Source organism: Mustela lutreola, chromosome 1 (genome assembly GCF_030435805.1).
Source record: "Mustela lutreola isolate mMusLut2 chromosome 1, mMusLut2.pri, whole genome shotgun sequence".
NCBI classification, from domain to species: domain Eukaryota; kingdom Metazoa; phylum Chordata; class Mammalia; order Carnivora; family Mustelidae; genus Mustela; species Mustela lutreola.
This window is the reverse complement of record NC_081290.1, coordinates 186,864,560-186,883,382: the sequence shown is the minus strand read 5'-3', so window position 1 is coordinate 186,883,382 and position 18,823 is coordinate 186,864,560. Positions and strand designations below refer to the sequence as shown.

The following is an 18,823-nucleotide window of genomic DNA, read 5'->3' as shown; positions in this document are numbered from 1 at the left end:
GGTGGGGGCTCTGGGGTTGCTCAGGGGTCCGGCTCTGCTCCCAGTCCTTCCAGGGCTGACCGTCCCTCCTCTCTCCCAGGATGCCACGGCCCCCTGCTCCACACTGTTGGGAAGCACGTGGCCCCGAAGCAGCGATTCTCCTAGCCCGAAAAAGGAGCAAAAAGAATATTTGATCACAGGTGGCTGCTGTCAGCCTGCAGTCTCTGAAGTCCTGGGCTGGGCGCTTCCACCCGCTGGGCATCCTGGGAGGCCCCCCCACCCCTCCTCAGCCCTGGCCCGGGGCTTGGCGGCCACCTCTGGAAGGGAGGATGCAGGCAGGACCTGCCTCTCGGAGGTCACCCTTCCTTCGCCGGGAATGTGGCTCCTTCCTCAGCGTGGGGAGCAGTGGCTCCCATCTGAGTTTGCTTGGAGATGCTCTCAGAGCCCTCACCGCCCCCCTTCCCCCCTGCCTCTTTCTAGCAAGAGAGGAAGGGCGCCTTGGAGAAAGGGTGGCTTTGGAAAGCAGTCGGACTTGGGTTCAGATTCAATGCCCACGCACAGCCAGGGGTGACTTGGGCAAAGTCAGGGAACTTCCGTGTGCTTGTTTTAGGGATAATACACCCGCCTGCCAGGTGGGGGTGGATCAGACCAAACCAGGGACGCAGGCTGCCTGGGGTGAGTCTGGCCTGGGGGAGGAGGAACCAGATGACAAGTGGGAGGAGTGAGGAAGGCGGCCCAGGAGTCTCAGAGGCCTGGGAGGTCTGTCCAGCCCCACCCCAGCGGAAGCACATGCATCGTCTCTCTGTGCATTGCCGTGAGTCCTTAAAGTTTTAAGGAAAAGGAAGTTTGGAAACTTTCTGGCACATCCAGTCCCCTGGTTTGACAGCAGCCCTTTGTGATCGTTCTCTTTTTTTAGGTCTAATCAGAGTCCTTCAAGCTACAACTCAAGTTCATTTTCTTCTTTCTTCTTTTCAGAAGAGATTGAGAATCGCCCAGTCCCCGGACGTTTCTTCAGGAGCCTGGAGATCCCGCCCGCCTGACTGTGAGGTAGGGGATGGCAGCCCTGGCTTGGCTGGGCTCCTGCTTTCCGGTGCGGATGATGAGGGAGTCCCCAGGGGCACTTGCCTTCCCCAGACTCCCCAAGCTGGGTCAGTGGCAGGTGCGGGGACCAGCAGCGCCCACTTCCTCGGACGCCCTGAATCGGACTCCCATTGTCCCCCTCCTGGAATCTCACCCACTCCTCTTCTCTCAATGCTCTGCACTCTAGAACTCTCTTGCTTTTCTGGATTAAAAAAAAAAAAAAAGGATGAAATGAAGAGAAAAAATGAACTTGCCAAGGAGCCTAAATGTGCCCCCATTCCGGGAAGAGACACAACCCCCGGCCGCGGCAGTTAGGGTGAGGCAGGAGCGCAGGGACCCGCCGGGACACCAACAGACAGACCAGCCAGGCATCCCCATCCTCATGGGCAAGGTGCCTGCTGCATCCCATAATCAGCACCATTATCTCCAGATAATTTTCCCTTCTCTCGGGCAGTGGGGCCTGTGAAAGGAGCCCAACGAAGGACCCTGTTTCTGGGACTGGGAGATGAGGGTCCGTGGCCTTGACTGCAAGTGAAAAATGAGGCCCCTGCGCCTGGTGTCCGGGCGGCGAGACTGCGCGAGGCCCCGTGCCCCGCCCACCGGCTGCCCACCGGGAGCAGGAGCTGTCTACCTTTTCTTCGGCTCGCCTGGTGTTTAGCGAATCTATAATGCATTTAATCTCCGAAAGCCACTGCGCTTGGCTTTAAATGCCTAATTTGCTGTCGAGAGCCCCTGCAATTCTCTCTCCACCCTCGTGGAACTGGAGGCTTTTGTTTGCAAAATCAGCTGGGCTCCCTCCGCAGTGGAGCACGCAGGAACTGTGCCCTTGGTCCCTTCTGGAGGGGGCAAGAGACCCCTGCCACCCACGCCCTCCCTGAGCAAGCAGCCTGCCCGGGAGGCCGGGGCATTCCCACCGTTCTGCACACTCTCCATCCAACCTGGACCAAGCCCCACTGCAAGGATCGCAGGGGCTGCCTGGCCAGCGGAGGGGAGACAACCCACAAATGGAGAGTTAGCTCACAGGGGAGTACATGTCTCAGCAGAGGTGTGCACAGGCAGGAGGAAGTGACTCTCCAACTCTTGGAAAGCTGATGGAAGCTTGTAGCCTTGCAGTGCAAGCCTCTGTCCATTGCACGTCCACCATGCGCGGCCTGAGACCAGGGTCACCTGTTTGGGACATGGCCAGCGTTGGGTGACAGCAAAGCGCGGGCCGTGTGGGGACAGAGTGCTGGAGTGCTGGGCACCCAGGAGGAAAGTGGGTCTTGTTCTGTGACAGGGGAGGAGAGGTGGAGGTTGCTAGCAAGCATAGGCATACAAAGAGACAGACGGAGTCCAAGATGCACAGGCAGATACAGACCTAAGACATGTCTGTATACCCATGCAGTATACACACGCATTTAAGAGTATATATTCTTCTATCACCATTTATAAAATTTAACTTATGTGCTGTATTTGTTTGAAGCTAGGGCTGTCTTAACACAGGACCAGAGCCTGGGTGGCTTGAAGGACAGAAATTAACTTTCTCATAGTGGTGGAAGCTGGACTGAGATCAAGGCTTTTCGAGAAGGTGTGCTTACCAACAACCGACTGAGGCTGGCTGAGGCCTCTGACGCCTCTGTCCTTGGTTTGTGGATGGCCGTCTTCTCCCTGTGTCGTTGCGTGGTCTTCCCTCTGTGCACGCCTCTGTCCTCATCTCTGCTCACAGAGAAGACAAGGACCCACCCATGTGACCTCATTTGCAAGGCTCTCTCTCCAGTACAGCCACATTCTGAGGTAGAGTTAGAACTTCACTCTATGAATGGGGAAGGCACAACTGAGGGCTTACCATATGCAAATTTACATGGATTTATGAATTTATCTAAACCTTGTGTCTGGAAGTGTCCCCAAGTGGGTGGCCTTTCCGATCGCTGGCTTGTTGGGAGAGATCGGTTCTTCTAGGTGCACTGGCCTTCCCCAGGGCAGCCCTGATGGGTCTCCCCATCTGAGGGAGGGGAAAGGTGACTTGTCACTGCCAACTCTCAGGCCTTTGTGACCAGCCAGGTTGTTCCAAGGGATCCCAGAGGTTGACTCTATTGTCAGAGAAACTCCTGGCACTCCCACAGTCCAGAGGTCCAGGGATCCCCAGAAATGCCAGGCAGGTGGTGATCTTTCTTAGCAAGGAGATTTCCCCTTCGAAGTGACTCACTCCTACGAGGACGGAGGCTGAAACCACGTAGTTGGGCTTCTTGACCTCTTTAATGCTCTTACGTCGGTTAGGACTCTCCTGGTTGCAAGTGACAAGAACAGAAGACTCAAACAGGCTTAAAATCAAGTGAGGGCAGGGGCAGGGAAGGTTGATATTTTTAGGTACCAGCCTTGTTCCCTTTTATGTCAGCTTCTTAAGACAAGCCTTAAGCAGTGGCTATGGGACCGCTCCCAGCTTGGAGCCTACAGCCTGCCGGAACCAAATCCAATGTTGCAGAGAGTGAAAAAAAAGAGTTCTCAACAGGCTCATTTAGACCATTTTTTAAAATGTTTTGTGTCTCATCGGATTTGTCAGGTCATAGGAACATCTCCCAGACCATGACCACAGCCAGGGAAATGATGGACCCATCATTCCCAGGTTAGATGACGCACTTGCCTCCCCTTCCCCCTGGAGCCAGCTGCATCCAAAGCAGGGATGGATTTCCCAGAGAGAAATGGGAGTTCTGTCTCCGCCAGAGAAGGCCAAACGGCAGCTGGTTAGCAAAAGCAGAAGATATCCAGTATCGACTCTGAGAGAAGCAGTGTGTGGCACAGAAGCACGGCGAGTGGCCCTGTAGGATGCTGGCCCAGCCATACATGTCTGGAACACCGTGCTTGAACGGTGGCCTTGGATCTAATTAGATTGCAAGTTCCCCGCTTCTTACCTAAACGAATTTTACTTTGGTGAAGTGCACTCCTGTTTCGAAGAGAAGACATTACTTTCCATAAGCAGTGTAAAGAGGTAAGGATAGCGCCGTGGTCAGGTGAGACCCAGAGCCCCCGGAGTCCCCATGCTGCCCCCCGCCCCGACAGCCATTCCATGTTGAGTGAGTGACTGAACCACTCTGAGCTTCTTTTCTCTCTGCTCACAAGGGCTCACAAAAGCTGCTTCTCATTCGGAGCGTTAAAGGAGATGGTGTGCCCTTGGCACTTGGTCCGTAGAGCTGGCCCGGCACAAACCCGCGGTTGTCTTTAAGAGCGAGCGCACTGAGAAATCGCGGACTCCGTTTGTTGGCTCTGCAGGGCTGTTCGGTATAACCGCACACTGTGTTTTAGCGGAGGAAGCTGAGACACAGAGAGGTTGAGCAGGGACCCCGAAGTCCCACAGCTTACACAGATCCGAGGTGGGTTGGAGGCCGGGCGCCCAACTCCGGGAGGAGTCAGCGGCTCTGTACTGAGGCGGGTCTCCCACACTGGGCCAGGACAAGGAGCCCAGTCCCAGGATGTGGGGTCCAGCACCCAAGTGTCCTCGAGTATCCATCTGTCTGGGAGGCGAGCTGAGTCTTTGCCTTTGCAAAGAATCTCTTATGGTAGAGGGAGAGCCCTCGTGCCAGAGACCCAGAGGTCTGGCTTCTGTGTGTGTGTGCGCGTGTGCGAGTGTGCTTGCATGTGTGTGTGCGCTGACTTGATGGTCGCTGGGCCCAGGCTCCCGAAAGAAGCAGCCCTGATCATGGGACAGGGACAGCCACCTACCTCACCCTGTGAGGGTGAACCTCTCCCCTCTCCAAGATGAGCGGCGTCACCTCCCCAGAGTCAGCCCTCTGCCTCCCACAGTTTCAGGCCCCACACAAGTGAACCCAGAACCCTGTTAAGAGTGACAGGTCCCAACAGGAGGCCACGCCTCTGAATGAGGCAAGAGTTGAATGCCCCTCTGATGCATTTGTCCTCTTGGGAGGGGACGTAGGATCTTACTCTGATGACTGGGGGTAGATGCCACCGCTGACCCTGCTAACCGCAAGTCAGCTCATCTGCAGAGCGCTGTGCCCTGAGCCCTGTTCACTGAGCACGTACACATGTCTCTGCAAAAGACTCAGCATTTAGCATTAGGAATCAAATCCAAGGCCCTGCCTGCCGTGTCCTTACGTGCTGTCCAGCCAGGGGGCAGGTCACTTACTTTCCTTTCTGAATCTGTTTCCTCACCAGTGAAATGGAGGCGTGCAGGTGTTCTCACAGATGCTGCCTTGGTCCTTTGGACAGGACGGCTGTAAAGAATTCCTGTAGACTGAGTGGCTTATAAACAATAACTTATTGTTTATTATTTATTATTTATATTATATATTTGTTATATTATTATATTATAATATATTATATTATGATATATATTACATATTTTATTATATTATTTATTACTAAATATAACTATTTATTTCCGACAGTGCTGGAGGCTACAAGTCCAAGATCGAGGCGCCGGCAGGTGCAGTGTGTTGAGGGCCTGCTTCCTGCTTCCTAGATGAGTCTTTCTGATGCAGTCTCCTGTGGCAGGAGGGATGTGGGAGCTCTGTGGGGACTCTTTCATAGGGCACTAATCCCACTCATGAGAGCCCCATCCTTATGACCTAATCGAAGGCCCCAGCTCTGCTACCACCACTTGGGGGGCTAGAATTTCAACATATAAATTGGGTACGGGGGGTCGGGCACAAACCTTTGGTCCACAGCAGATGCCACAAAGATGAGATGAAATGAAATACGTGTGAAGACGACTTTGTAAACCACGAAGGGCTTCGTGAAGCTGTGGCAAGGATGGGGCTGAAAACCAGTCCCGGGAGCTGGCGGGGAATGTTGTAGAGGGAGACCTGTCACTGACCGGGGACCAAGCTGTGGCGGATAGAGTGACCATGAAGCACATCAGGGAGGCCAGGGAGCCCTCTAAGGATGGGGGACAAGCTTGTGTCTGTGTCCTGCACTGTCCTTTGTGGTCGGTCCCCTTCCCCTACTACGGAGCACTTGCACACGTGCATGAACACATGTGTGTTAACACATGTGAGTGCATGAATGCGTGTGTGTGAACACATGTGCACACCTGCTTCCTGCAGCCATACCAGCTTCAGCTCGATGACAGGGTGGGAAGGGTCTAGAAGGCTGGTGCAGGGGTCCTTGTGTCACTTCTAACCCCAGAGAAGGAGGCACTAGCAGAAGGAGTAGTTGGGGAGCTCTTGGGGAGAGAGGGCCTCCAGATCCTGCCAGATGGGTCCCTGGTTCTCAACCCGTCTGGCACAGCACGATCACCTGGGGGAATTTTGAGCTGAAGAACACACCGATCCATGGCTGTTCTGAACCGCGGTATCTGAAGGTGGATCCTAGGTTTCTGCACTTCTATAAAGCTCACCGAACATTCTACTCTTCTAATCACCAGGTTTCGGATCGCCTACTCCCAAAGCTGGCCAGCAGGAGCAGCCCCTGTTCCTCCCGAGTGACCCAGCCCTGAGCTACAAACCATCCCTCCCAGGCCCCCTGTGCCAGTTGCTTCTGAAAACAGAAACAAGCCTTCTTCAGAGATGGACGTGGCTCCTGGCGGACGGGGCTGCCAAGTCCCTGGAAGAGCTGGCGTGGGGGGCAGCAGCGTCCTACCCCCCGCAGGAGGCGGCAGGGTTCCTGGAGCAGGCCTGTCTGCCGGGGGCGGGGGGCTGGGGCTCCTGCCTGCAGATGCCCATGTTTACCCAAGATGGGCTGGAGGGACCTGGATGCTGGTTCTGGAGCCCACTTCTCAGGAACTGGGACAGCTGTCCCTGGACAGCCACCAAGACTCTGGCTTGCAGACTGAGATGGAGTGTTGAGCGCGTGGCAGTGGCACAGACGCTCTAGGTAAGGAACTTGGTCTTCTGGTGTTTTCTGCCAAACTGGCATCTGTCACCTTACATTATTGTTCTCTTCCATTTAGGTCCCTGCCTTGTGATGCTTTAAAAAAAAAAAAAGAGGGAAGCAATCTGTGGCAAGGCTCCAAGCTTCTCTTAATTGCAAATTCCCTTAAGTACTACTTCCCGGGAGCTACAGACCCTGTCTGCTAGTCAGGACGGCCTCAGCCTGGCTGATTTTTAATAGGCACGCGAACATTCTCAGCCTCTTCGAACTTTCCCTTTTGTTCGCCTGTAAATCCTGCATGTCCTCCTCCTGTACGAGGGCTCTCAAATTATTGGAATGAACCTGCCCCTTTCTTTCATCTTTACATTAAAAGGAGAGACAGAGAAAGGGCGTAAGAGAAAAGCAGAGAGAGGGACCGAGAAGTTGAGGAGGGTTGGGGGGGCACCGGAACTTGAGCGCCGAGGATCAGCATTGGCAAATAGGGCTGATAGAGCAGCAGAGGACCTTGCAAGGGGAACAGATGTTGAAATGCTTCCTACAGACTCGCTGCCTTGAGGCTCCTCCCTTGCTCCGCCCCTGGCCCAGAGCGCCCCCCGCCATCCTTGAAGGGTACACACTAAAGGGTTGCACCTGGCACAACAGGGGGCTTTCAAGACCAAGCTGGCCCCTAGGGCATTTGTTCCCTTGCATCAGAAGATGCTACAGATTTTGAATATCACCTTGGGCCAAAGCATGGAGAAAATGGGGGTAGCCTGGCTCTTTCTCCTGGAGGAGATAGAAAGAAGAATGGGGGGAAAAATGAGATGCGGAAATCAACAGACAGCCTCCCTACAGAGCAGGTCAAGTAATGTTTGCGTGACTCAGTTTCTGCCTTTGTGAAATGGGTGCGAGCGTAGCTGCTGTGGAGGGGGTTCAGGGCAGCCCCTGAACCATCAGAGGTCCCGGGCAGCCATGGGAGCCAAGAGTTTGCCTGGGAGGGGGTCATTCTCCCAGGCGAGCCTGGCTGGCCCCAGGTAGCACCTGCTGCTGTCCCCTGCAGCCAGGTGAGGGGGTGTTGGAGAAGGAGAGGTGACCTGAGAAAGCCCAGGGAGACTTCATGTCAGAAATTGCTGGCGTGATGCAAAATACGCTTGCTAAATTGTCCTGGTGCCCGGGGAAACAGTTGCACAGTAATGCAGAGAGAAGTGGAGGCCAGGAGATGGGAATTGTTCTGGACACTTCATTCTTCCCTGACTCTATAGACCCTCTCTGCTGTGATAGTCAGGCCAGTGGCCTGCCCTGTCGGGAGTCCTACAGGGCGGCCAGAGCCCCAGGAGCCAGCCCTTGGCTCTCCGAAGGCACCAGGCAGCCGAATGCCTGGGGGAGAGGCATGGCCAGTGCAGGGGTGGAACCGAGAAGGGTTAGGGAGATCCGTCCCCGCTGCTGTCCCCAGACCTGCCGCTGGCTGCCAGGTAGCCTGGGGCAGACCCCACACCTGGCTGGGCTCTGGATTTCTTGGCCCCAAAGAGGAATAGCAACACCTGCTTTGAGGAAATGGAATGAAAAATGCATGGGAGAGGGCTTTGGGGATGGAAAATTGGTTTACAACAGAGGGAACGAGGTTATTTTTCTCCCCGATCCGTGGACCATCTGTGTCTGTCCTCTCTGACCAGGCAGAGAGGGGGCTTCTTGAGGGCAAGGACTGTCCTGGCCCAGCAGCCTGCACGGAAGGGGGCGCTGAGTGGGTACTTGGACAGTATTTGTTGATGTGAACTACATTAGTTATTAGGATGAAGAAGATTGTAACCACACTGAGCCCTCCTCCCTGCTCCCCCATGTCAGGCTCACGCTGAACCCAAAAGTGGAAATGTGCTTGAAATTACTCTTTACCCCTTGTGCTGGGCACCCCATCTCCTCTGTACTGTATCTGGGCGAAGAGCCGTGCCCCCCGGGAAGATGGGGCTTGGGGCCCGGCTGTGTCTGGGTAGCCTGGAGGTCATGGCAGGTTATATTCTTTTTTTTTTTTAAGATTTTATTTATGTATTTGACAGGCAGAGATCACAAGTAGGCAGAGAGGCAGGCAGAGAGAGAGGAGGAAGCAGGCTCCCTGCTGAGCAGAGAGTCCCTTGCGGGGCTCAATCCCAGGACCCTGGGATCATGACCCGAGCCGAAGGCAGAGGCTTAACCCACTGAGCCACCCAGGCTCCCCATGGCAAGTTATGTTCTATGTGAACAGCGCCCCCTGGAGTTGTGCATCCTGGATGCTCTTATAGCTCCAGTGCTGGTGTAGCAAAAGAGACACGTAAACGAGGCTGATAAAAGTCCTCGCTGGAGGCCCCTCAGGCCAGAGCAGGCTGGCTGCGCTGTCACCATGGCGGTAAGAAGAGGCTGAAGGGGGCTGACGCCCCAATTTTGCCTTCACATGCAAATGCACTTAAGGCTTTCTATGGCTCAAGCCAAGTTGGAGGCTCTGCCTAAAACTGAATGACACCTCTTACATCCCCCCAGTATTTGCTGCCTGCAAACCCTCCCTGTGAGAGAGAGAATGGGACCCGGAGCTGGACCCTGCTGGGCCACTGCGTCCACAGTGCGTACTCTCAGCCTCCCGGAGCCCCAGAGGCAGACTCCGAGAAAATGAGGTCAACAGCAGCCACGGCCAGACTTATGAGGAGTCCGTGAGCTAGATAAATCATCCGCACGGTGCCCCGGGCCACGGGGAGAGCTCGGTCTACACCCTCGCCCCTTTCTGTCCACACCCCACCTCTTTGTTCAGCAGCCTGGGCCCCACCTGCAGAGCGAGGATAGGAACCCCCATCTCGGGGGGGCTGTCAGGGGGCTCAGTGAGGCCTGGAGGTGCGGCACCCAGTGTAGGGCCATCTATCTTCCCTCCTGCTCTCTTCCCGCTCCAGCATCCTTCGGGTCTAGACCCGAGATCCTGGCTGCTGGGGGTTTCCGGTGGCACCATCAATCTGTGCGAAGTTTCTGACCAGAAACCCTGTTCCACCCCCGGCTCAAGGAACACTGGCTCCATCTGCTGACATTTGGCTTCTCTCCCGGCTCCCTGTTCTGTCTCGGCACCACCTGACTTTGCCCTTCCCCGGCACCTCTCTCCTTTGGGGCCTCAGAGCCCCATCCCCGCCAATAATCCCGGCTCTTGGCTGCCCCGCACTGAAGGCAGATGGTGTTGAGTAATGGGGCTTCTCCCTCGGTTGGATGGGCCAGCGTCAGCCGAGCTGACTTCAGCATCACGCTGGCGCACACGGCTTTGGAGCTTAGCACTTTCTCTTCTGCCGTCTGGGTGGGGGAGGGGGAGGGAGGCAAGCGGGACTGTTCCGGAATCTTTCCTGAAGCTGGGGTGTTTGTGGGCAGATCGCACGTTGAGCCTCCAGCTTCCCTCCCACGGAGCTCCCCCAAAGACATCTCTCTTTGTTTGCTTGTAGTTCAGTCTGTCAGTGTCGAGAAAGGCTTCTTCCATTTGCTTTTATATATTCATTTGAAATGACTCCTCCAATATTTAATCTTTATCAGAACCGGGAAGCCTGGTATTTATTTTGCAGGTCAGTTGCTCATCCATTTCCCTTGAGGCCTCTGGCAGGAGGCTGGAGAGCCCAACGCCCCTGGGGGGTGCCGCCATCAACATTAGTCCTGGTGACAGCAGGACAAATCAGAGCGCTGCAGGCTACCGGGGAAAGGATCAATCTGGCAAAAGGCTAATGAGGAAGCTGTGGCTGCGGCAAGAGAGGGCCTTCAAGGGTCTCCAGGCCTTCTCGTGGTGGGCAGCGTGTCCTCCGGGGGGGCCCGGAGCGAGGGCCATCTGCTTGGCGCAGGTTGGGTTCCCCCGGACTGAAGCGGCTAAGTACCGGAGTCTAACCTTGTGGGCAGGGACAAAGGGCAGCAAGGGAGGAGGTCTCCACTTCTCCAAGTGTGTGGTGTCTCCCGTGGGGGAAGGGCCCAGCAGTGGACTTCCACAGCAGGAAGGATTTGGGTTAGACACGGGAAAGAATTGTTAGAAAGTTGGCCTTGACCAGACACATAGGCAAAGTTGTGGAGTAGCTTTCCTTTGTGGTCCTGGGACAATGTAGGAATGCGCGCACCTGTCTAGGAAAATAGTTACCTATTTCATCTCCAAATACATATTGAACATATTGAACACCTACACTATACAGGGACCCGAGGGGCTCGTAGAATATAAAGTGGCATCTGCTTGAAAGGAAGTTATGAAGGGAGACCAGAGAACCAGGATTTGACTGGAAGTGGTGGCTCAGAGGCTTGTGTTCAGGAAAATCGGAAAGTCTCCTCTAGGTTCGGGAAGAGGGAAGGTCAAAGTCGTTTAGTGATGTCTGTTTTGAGTCTTGGTATCTGCTGGCCAGCCCTGCCAAGGGAGTGGAGTGTGGCGAGCTCCACGAAGAGGTTTCCTACATCCAGCACGTCCCCAGTCCGGTGCTGGGAACTTGGAAGGTGGGAGAGGGCATCGGTGTGCGTCTCTAAGCAGAAGCCAATCTAGTGGGTCAAAGACAGGAAGCAGTTACCAGCCCTTGTCGGAAATCCTCCCAAAGAGGGGAGCTGGAGGAGCTTCCAGAACGGAGAGGAAAGGTGGGCTGCGGTTCTCAGGCACACTTCCAGGAGGGGCAACAAGAGGGACCCAGTAGGTCCACCGGGAACATCCGTATTCTGGCATCAAAAGCTGTTCTTGAAGAGCAGGTGAGAAAGGAGAGGCCGAGGAAGACAGCAAAGCCCGAGTGAGCCGGTTTGTTCTTCTTACTTTTAACTTTCTCTGCCTCCTTCTCTCAGAAGCCGCTGGGGCAGAGGGGGGCCGAGCGAGGGCCGGTGGAGGGGTGCTTGCAGCCCACCGGAGCTGGTGCATTTCAAAGCATCGCCTGGGCGGAGAAGCTGTTCCTGGGGATGCGCGTGCGACCCTGCTCTTGCAGGCATGTGATGAATATTTCATAGCCCAGATGTAATCCCGTCCACAATTTTCTCTCCTTCCGGCTCGCCAGCACCCCTCTCCTCGCGGTCCTCCACCTCCACCCCACCCCGGGTCCCCAACCGCTCCCAAGTCAGGAAAATCAGTCAAAACATTTATCAGGAATCGGTATGAACCAGCCAAGCGCTGTGAAGAGCTAATCTGTGCAGAGCTAATAAGAATGAACAAAGTCACCACAGACTTCGCCATGGGCATCGCTGATAAGGATTTGTCAGAAGAATTGCAGGTAAGATCTGAACAGCCCCGGGAAGTGGAATGCAAATGCCTTGCTTCCCATCCGCTCTCCTGGTGCCCCCTTGCAGCAGACTGGAGCCTTGAAGACAGAGGCAGACACTCACCCAGAAGCGGGGCAGGCAGGGAGGCCGGCCAGGACGTGGGGTCGTGCAGAACCATGGAGGGAAACCAGCTGATCGTGCACCTGGCTGGGGACCGGAAGGGAGGGAAGGAGGAGGGAGCTCAGCAGAGCTTCGGCATTCCCTTCCGTAGCCCAGGTTGCAGGCGGTGCTGAAATTCGATGGAGAAACTAAGATCCCAGGCAACTGGCAGCTGCTGAAGACTGCAAGAGGATTTTGAAATTGCCCACCTGGAACCCAGATGTTATAGCGCTGCGGCAGCCAGAGCGAGGGCTCGGAGTCCACCAGACACGTGGGTGTGAATCCCAGTTCCGATGGTTTCTAGCTGTTGAGACCTTGAGAAGAGTTGCCGAACTTCCCTGAGCCTCATTTTTTTTTTTTTTTCATCTGCACAACTAGTACCAGTACTTCATCAGGATGCTTGGGAGAGGGAAATCTAGGAAGTCCCTCTGGGGCTCCCACACAATAGCTATGACTTTGTTATTAGTTTTGTGGACAGTTTTGCCTACAACAGCCTATGAGCTAAGGGTGTGATTCAGTCGCCCGCAAACCTGACGGTCTCGGTCAGCACCTAGGAACTCCCTCTTGGTGTCTCCATAGCAGCCATGGAGGGAACAAGCATGGCTGTGAGCCAATAAAACTTTATTGATAAGAACAAGAGGCCAGCTGGTTTTGATCAGGGGGCCATAGTTCCCCACCCCGGGTGTCACTGGTCCTCAAACTATTTCAGTGGCATGTCTTAGGGACTTCAAAGGGGGAGACCAAGGGTCAAGCTGCCTTTGAGCCATCAGGCTTCCTGTAGAGGCTGGAGGGAGCTGGAGGGGTGAGACCCCCAGTTTGCAGAAGCTGTTTGATAGGGCCAAACAGCTGGGTGGGGGCCAAATTCTAATAGATCTCGGAGAGGATTTCCCTATAAATGAGACATTACTGTCCTGACTGTGTTCTATGTTTCCCCTCTATGCATCTTCGCGGCAAAGTTTATTGTGGGGCTGATGCACTTTTACTGCATCTCCTAAAAGTAGACACATTTTCATCTTTTTCTTGAAATACATATCGTTAAATCTCTCTACCAATTCCTTCTGGCTTATTGGACTTGGGAGCAAGCTGTGAAGAATGATTTGTTTTCAGGCCACAAAGCCACCCCCCAAGACAGGCCTCTGTCACACCCCTACAGCCACCAGGGAGAGTGGAGGTAGGCTGGGCGGGAGGCTTTGGTGAAGGTTGTAAATGAGGTTTTTGAATAACATCGGTGTCCTATTCCCTCACATGTTTTAAAATCAGGTAGTTCTCTCAAGTGCTGAACTTGCCACTCTCCCTGCGCAATAATATTGTCTCGTGTTTGTGTGGGACTTTACGGCTCAGAAAATGCTTTCAATCCGTGTATTACCTCTCGGTCCTCACCACCAGTCTGTGAAGTCAGCAGATGGGGGGACATCATTCCTGCCCCCCAGAAGGGATAACCGAGACTCCGAGAAGCTGCTCTGGGACCCTAGGACACTTGTCCCAGATCAGGAGAGGTAGCAGGGGGCTGGAGGGCCTGTAGGCGAATATGTCCCTTGAAGATGTCAGGTCGTAAGCTTGGAAGCCTGTGAATGTTCTTCGGGATGCCTGGGTGGCTCAGTTGGTTGGACGACTGCCTTCGGCTCAGGTCATGATCCCGGAGTCCTGGGATCGAGTCCCGCATCAGGCTCCCAGCTCTATGGGGAGTCTGCTTCTCTCTCTGACCTTCTCCTCGCTCATGCTCTCTCTCACTGTCTCTCTCTCTCAAATAAATAAATAAAATCTTAAAAAAAAAATTTTTTTATAAAAAAAAAAAAAGAAAAAGGGTCTTCTTTTTTTTTTTTTTTTTAAAGATTTTTTATTTATTTATTTGACAGAGAGAGATGACAAGCAAGCAGAGAGGCAGGCAGAGAGAGAGGAGGAAGCAGGCTCCTTGCTGAGCAGAGAGCCCAATGCAGGGCTCGATCCCAGGACCCTGGGATCATGACCTGAGCCGAAGGCAGAGGCGTAACCCACTGAGCCACCCAGGTGCCCCTGAAAAAGGGTCTTTGCAGATGTGCTTCCGTGAAGGATTTTGAGATGGGCAGGTTATGCTGGATTTTCTTGGGTGGACCCTAAATGCAGTCAGAAGTGTCCTTATAAGGAGGTTACACACACACACACACACACACACACACACACACACACACAAGCATGCACATGCAAACACATGTGTGCGCACACGCACACACAGCAGTGTGAACACAGAGTAGGGAGAGACTGGAACATGCTGGCCTGTACGGTTGGAGTGTTGTGGCTACAAGCCAAGGAGTCCCCGCAGCCCCTGGAGGCTGGAAGGGGCAAGACACAGACTCCCCTACTGGAGGGACTCCTGGATTGCAGCCCCTGTGGTGTTGATTTCAAACTTCAGACTCCTGGAATGCCCAGCGAATCCCTTCCTGTTGTTTTAAGCCCCACAGCTGGCGGCATCTGTTGTAATCACAGCAGCCACAGCACACGGGCCCAGGTCATGGAGCAGGAGCAGGGAAGCCAGTCCGTGTCCACGGGGAGTCCAGCTCCGGTCTCCCTGCCCCAGACTCTGCCTCGCCATTCAGCATCCTGGGGAAGGGCTCCTCCCTCACAAGAAGAGTCAGGTCCGTAGAGATGATGCAGAGCTCAGGCAACCAGTGGATGTGGACTGGGCCCTCACTATGATGCTTGGAACCGTGGGCTTAGTGGAAAATTGGAGGCTGCGGTCCATGCCCTCAAGATGTGCGCGGGCTGGCCAGGAAAGCAGGGCGCACGGGCAGGAAACAATTAGCAAATGGAACAGGACAGTGCGTGACCAGGTGCCTGCCTGTGACATATGCCCTTTCATTCCCAAGTTCGTCAGGCTCCTTCACAGCTGGAGAGTGCTCTGGTTTCCCTGTGGAGGGTCCGGGCAGAGAACCCAACTCCCCACAAACCCTGTGTTCCCCCCAGAGATGCTGCAACCCTTTGTGTTAAACGGAAAATGGGCGTGGAAGCACTCTATAAGGAGAGTGAGAACAGACGTGGCCATGTCCAGGCAGGACCAGTGACCACGCGCCAGCTGTCCTGCCTCCTGGGCTTCTTCCAGGGATGGGGATGGGAAAGCTGGCATTGGGTGTGGTCTGAAGGGGGGGGAAGGGGGGGAGACAATAAAGAGTGGAAAGGAAACAGAATTGATTTCTTGCATCTAATAGAGTTTTTCTCTTTTCTTTTTTTTCTTTTCTTTCCTGAAACAGCATTTGGCCTATGTTATAAGACACTGCCGGAAGCCGCTCCAAGGAGTTGGAACTTACTGCAAAGAATGGGTTAGGGGACTAGGCTTCATTGGCATCCTGCCCCCCAGCTAACAGCCTTCCTCCCAGTGTTCCAGGGAGGGGCTCATTGTTACCCAGTGATGGCCACCCTGATGTCCTCCCCCTAGCCCCCAGCCAACTCGGAGACCCCACCCCTCTGGTCCACCTCCTGGAAAGTGGGCATAACTTCTGGTAGAACCCAAGGTGTAAATATCCTAATTGGCATCTTAGTAGGAGCAGAAAAGCCCATTGTTATGGAAGAGAAATCTCCCAATTCCCCACCAATTAATCTTTGGCTACGGGAGGCTCGTGCTTACCATATCAATGGGCTGGGGCTCTGGAGTGAGTTGAAGAAGGTAGGGGGGACAGTGACAGCAGCAGGTGAGGCAGCGGTCCTCTCTGAGCTGGAGAACCCCATCCTCCTAGGGTCAGTGCTCCCGCCACCCCCTGGAGGGTGTCCCCACCGTGAGGACAGCTGCTGGTGGTCCATCCCTGGGGAGGCTACTGTGGCGGAGGACTGTGGTGGACATTGGTTGTTTCTTTCCTTTGTGGGGCTCAGCAGCATCCCAGATGCTTTGCTCATAGTATGGGAATTTCCCCATCATCTGAGTCTTGGTGGGAGGCAGAGTGTGCTTTCCTCTAAAGGAATGGAAAATTCCAGCTACTTGCTTTCCAAGCAGGGCTGGCGTATGCCCCTGGCTGGGCCAGTCTGGCCCTCCCACCTCAGCTGACCCACGCAGGAGGCAGGTGTTGGTGGCGGGAACAGATGATTCCGGGGATGGCCGCTCGTGGGACTGGTGGGTGGTGCTGTCCGAGGGACAGGAGTTCTCTTCTGTGACCCGATTTTGCTGGTGCTCCTGGCCGCAAAGTCGATCGTCCGTTCACCCATTTTCCAAGTCTCATTTCACGATGACCTTCCTGATAACTGGGAGGCACTGGACATCTTTTAAATAAAATCATGTTCTGCTTAAATCTGCCAGAATCAGTTCTGTTGCTTGGAAATAACACATCTGACGGCAACAATGCATCTTATGGGGCAGAACAAGAGGTGAGGAGGGAAATTCCGATTTCTGCTTTTTTTTTTTTTTTTTTAAGATTTTATTTATTTACTTGACAGATGCAGATCACAAGTAGGCAGAGAGGCAGACAGAGAGAGAGGAGGAAGCAGGCCCCCTGCTGAGCAGAGAGCCCAATGTGGGGCTCAATCCCAGGACCGTGGGATCATGACCTGAGCCAAAGACAGAGGCTTTAACCCACTGAGTCACCCAGACGCCCCAAAATTCAGATTTCCGGAGAGCCAGGCATGGGCGAGTCTCAGGAATCGTTTCATTTGATCCTACAAAATCCTTTGAAACACTTACCGAATTATTTCCTTTGTTTTACAGATGAGGAAGCCGTGGGCTCTGAGCCTTACTCACCAGCCAGTGGCAGAACTGGATTTGAAGCCAAGCCTTGCGGTCCCGCCTTCGGGTTCTTGCTGGGGGCCACGCTGCTCTAGGTGCCTTGGCTAAGCAAAGCAGGTTTCCACCTTATGGAACATGTCCTCCTCTGTCTGGATCACTGCCACTCCTCTGGTAAGGTTTGACAGACACTTTTCCTGGGACCTTCTTTAAGATCTCCTAACCGTGAGTCAGACTCGATGCCCCTCCTCTCTGTCCCCACAGTTCTGCGGCCATGGGGGGCTTTTCCTAGCATGGGTCCTGTCCTCCGTAATGCTGGGTGCCCATCATTGTTTCCGGAGACTCTGAGAGACCAAGAGTGAGGTTTTATGTCACGGGGTCTTCTAGCTTTAGCATCTGACACAGTGCCTCACCCTCCTTTTGGTGCTCAATTCATGCTTATTAAATGAAATTAGTAATGATCCAAGTCTGGGCAACACAGATAAAACTGAATATCCCTACAAAATTGTTCCTTACAAAAGGCACTATCTGATCGAACAGGGGGAAACCCCCCTTTGTGGGTGTGTGTATGTGTTTTTAAAGATTATGTTTATTTGAAAGAGAAAGAGAGAATGAGAGAGAGTGACCATGAGATGGGGGAGGGTCAAAGGGCGAAGCAGACTCCCCACTGAGCAGGGAGCCCGATGTGGGACTCGATCTTGGATCATGACCTGAGCTGAAGGCAGTTGCTTAGCCAACTGAGTCACCCAGGTGCCCCCCTTGGTGTGTTTTTTGTTTTTTGTTTTTTTTAAAGATTTTATTTATTTTATTTGACAGAGAGAGAGATCACAAGTAGGCAGAGAGGCAGGCAGAGACAGAGGGGGAAGCAGCCTCCCTGCTGAGCAGAGAGCCCGATGCCCTGCCGGGACACTGAGATCATGACCTGAGCCGAAGGCAGCGGCTTAATCCATTGAGCCACCCAGGCACCCCCCCCCAACCTGGTGTTTTTTTTTTTTTTTTTTAATTTATTTGACAGAGAGAGAGAGGGATGACAAGTAGGCAGAGAGGCAGGCAGAGAGACAGAGGGGAAAGCAGGCTCCCTGCTTCTGAGCAGAGAGCCCGATGCAGGACCTGATCCCAGGATCCTGAGATCATGACCCGATCTGAAGGCAGAGGCTTAACCCACTGAGCCACTCAGGCGTCCCCCACCCCGGTGTTTTAATGGTAGAACCCAGAGGCTGGAATGATCAGTCTTTGTGTAGACCTTTTTTCTAATCAGGCCATACAAGGTCAAGGACCTATTTAAGGCTCCAGGCCCCATCAGTGCCTCCTTGGGCTCATTAGTGGACACCTGTTGAGAAGCTAAGTAGTGATGGGGTCTACACCTGACCTGTCTCCATCCTGTCCCACCACGGGCCTCGTAGTGGGCCTGTATGCTTGGCCCTATCTACTGGATGGGAAATGCCCAGAGTGGGCTCCACACCTCCCGTTTCCCACCAGTACCTCCCCCAAGTGACCCAGCTTGCTGGATTCTTTGGGAATGTTAGTTTTAAGAAAAGATATCAGGGTAAGGGCGCCTGGGTGGCTCAGTGGGTTAAGCCGCTGCCTTCGGCTCAGGTCATGATCTCGGGGTCCTGAGATCGAGCCCTGCATCGGGCTCTCTGCTCAGCAGGGAGCCTGCTTCCCTCTCTCTCTGTCTGCCTGCCTCTCCATCCACTTGTGATTTCTCTCTGTCAAATAAATAAATAAAATCTTAAAAAAAAAAAAATGTTTAAAGATATCAGGGTAGAGGTCAGCAGCCGCAGGTGGATAGTGAAGGTGGCTGGGCTGGTTCCCTTGGCTCAGCAGGGTCCCCAGCTCCCTTGAGGAGCTGTACTAACAAACGCTGAGTGGGAGAGATGTCTTGCCTGTAGGTGGCGCTGCTGCAGCCACTTGGCTCCAGGAGGCCATGTTGGTATTTCGAAC

The 18,823-nt window shown here is 54.0% G+C and overlaps 1 long non-coding RNA gene across 1 annotated transcript in view; it reads left to right on the top strand.

Moving 5' to 3' along the window:
- LOC131836213 (uncharacterized) overlaps positions 1-18,823 on the top strand; it is a 160,811-nt gene that overhangs the window by 1,940 nt on the left and 140,048 nt on the right. The window contains exons 2-5 of the long non-coding RNA XR_009355542.1: positions 955-1,026; positions 6,416-6,864; positions 15,423-16,527; positions 16,865-17,053. This is a non-coding gene — a long non-coding RNA (uncharacterized LOC131836213). The remainder of the gene's footprint in view (positions 1-954; positions 1,027-6,415; positions 6,865-15,422; positions 16,528-16,864; positions 17,054-18,823) is intronic.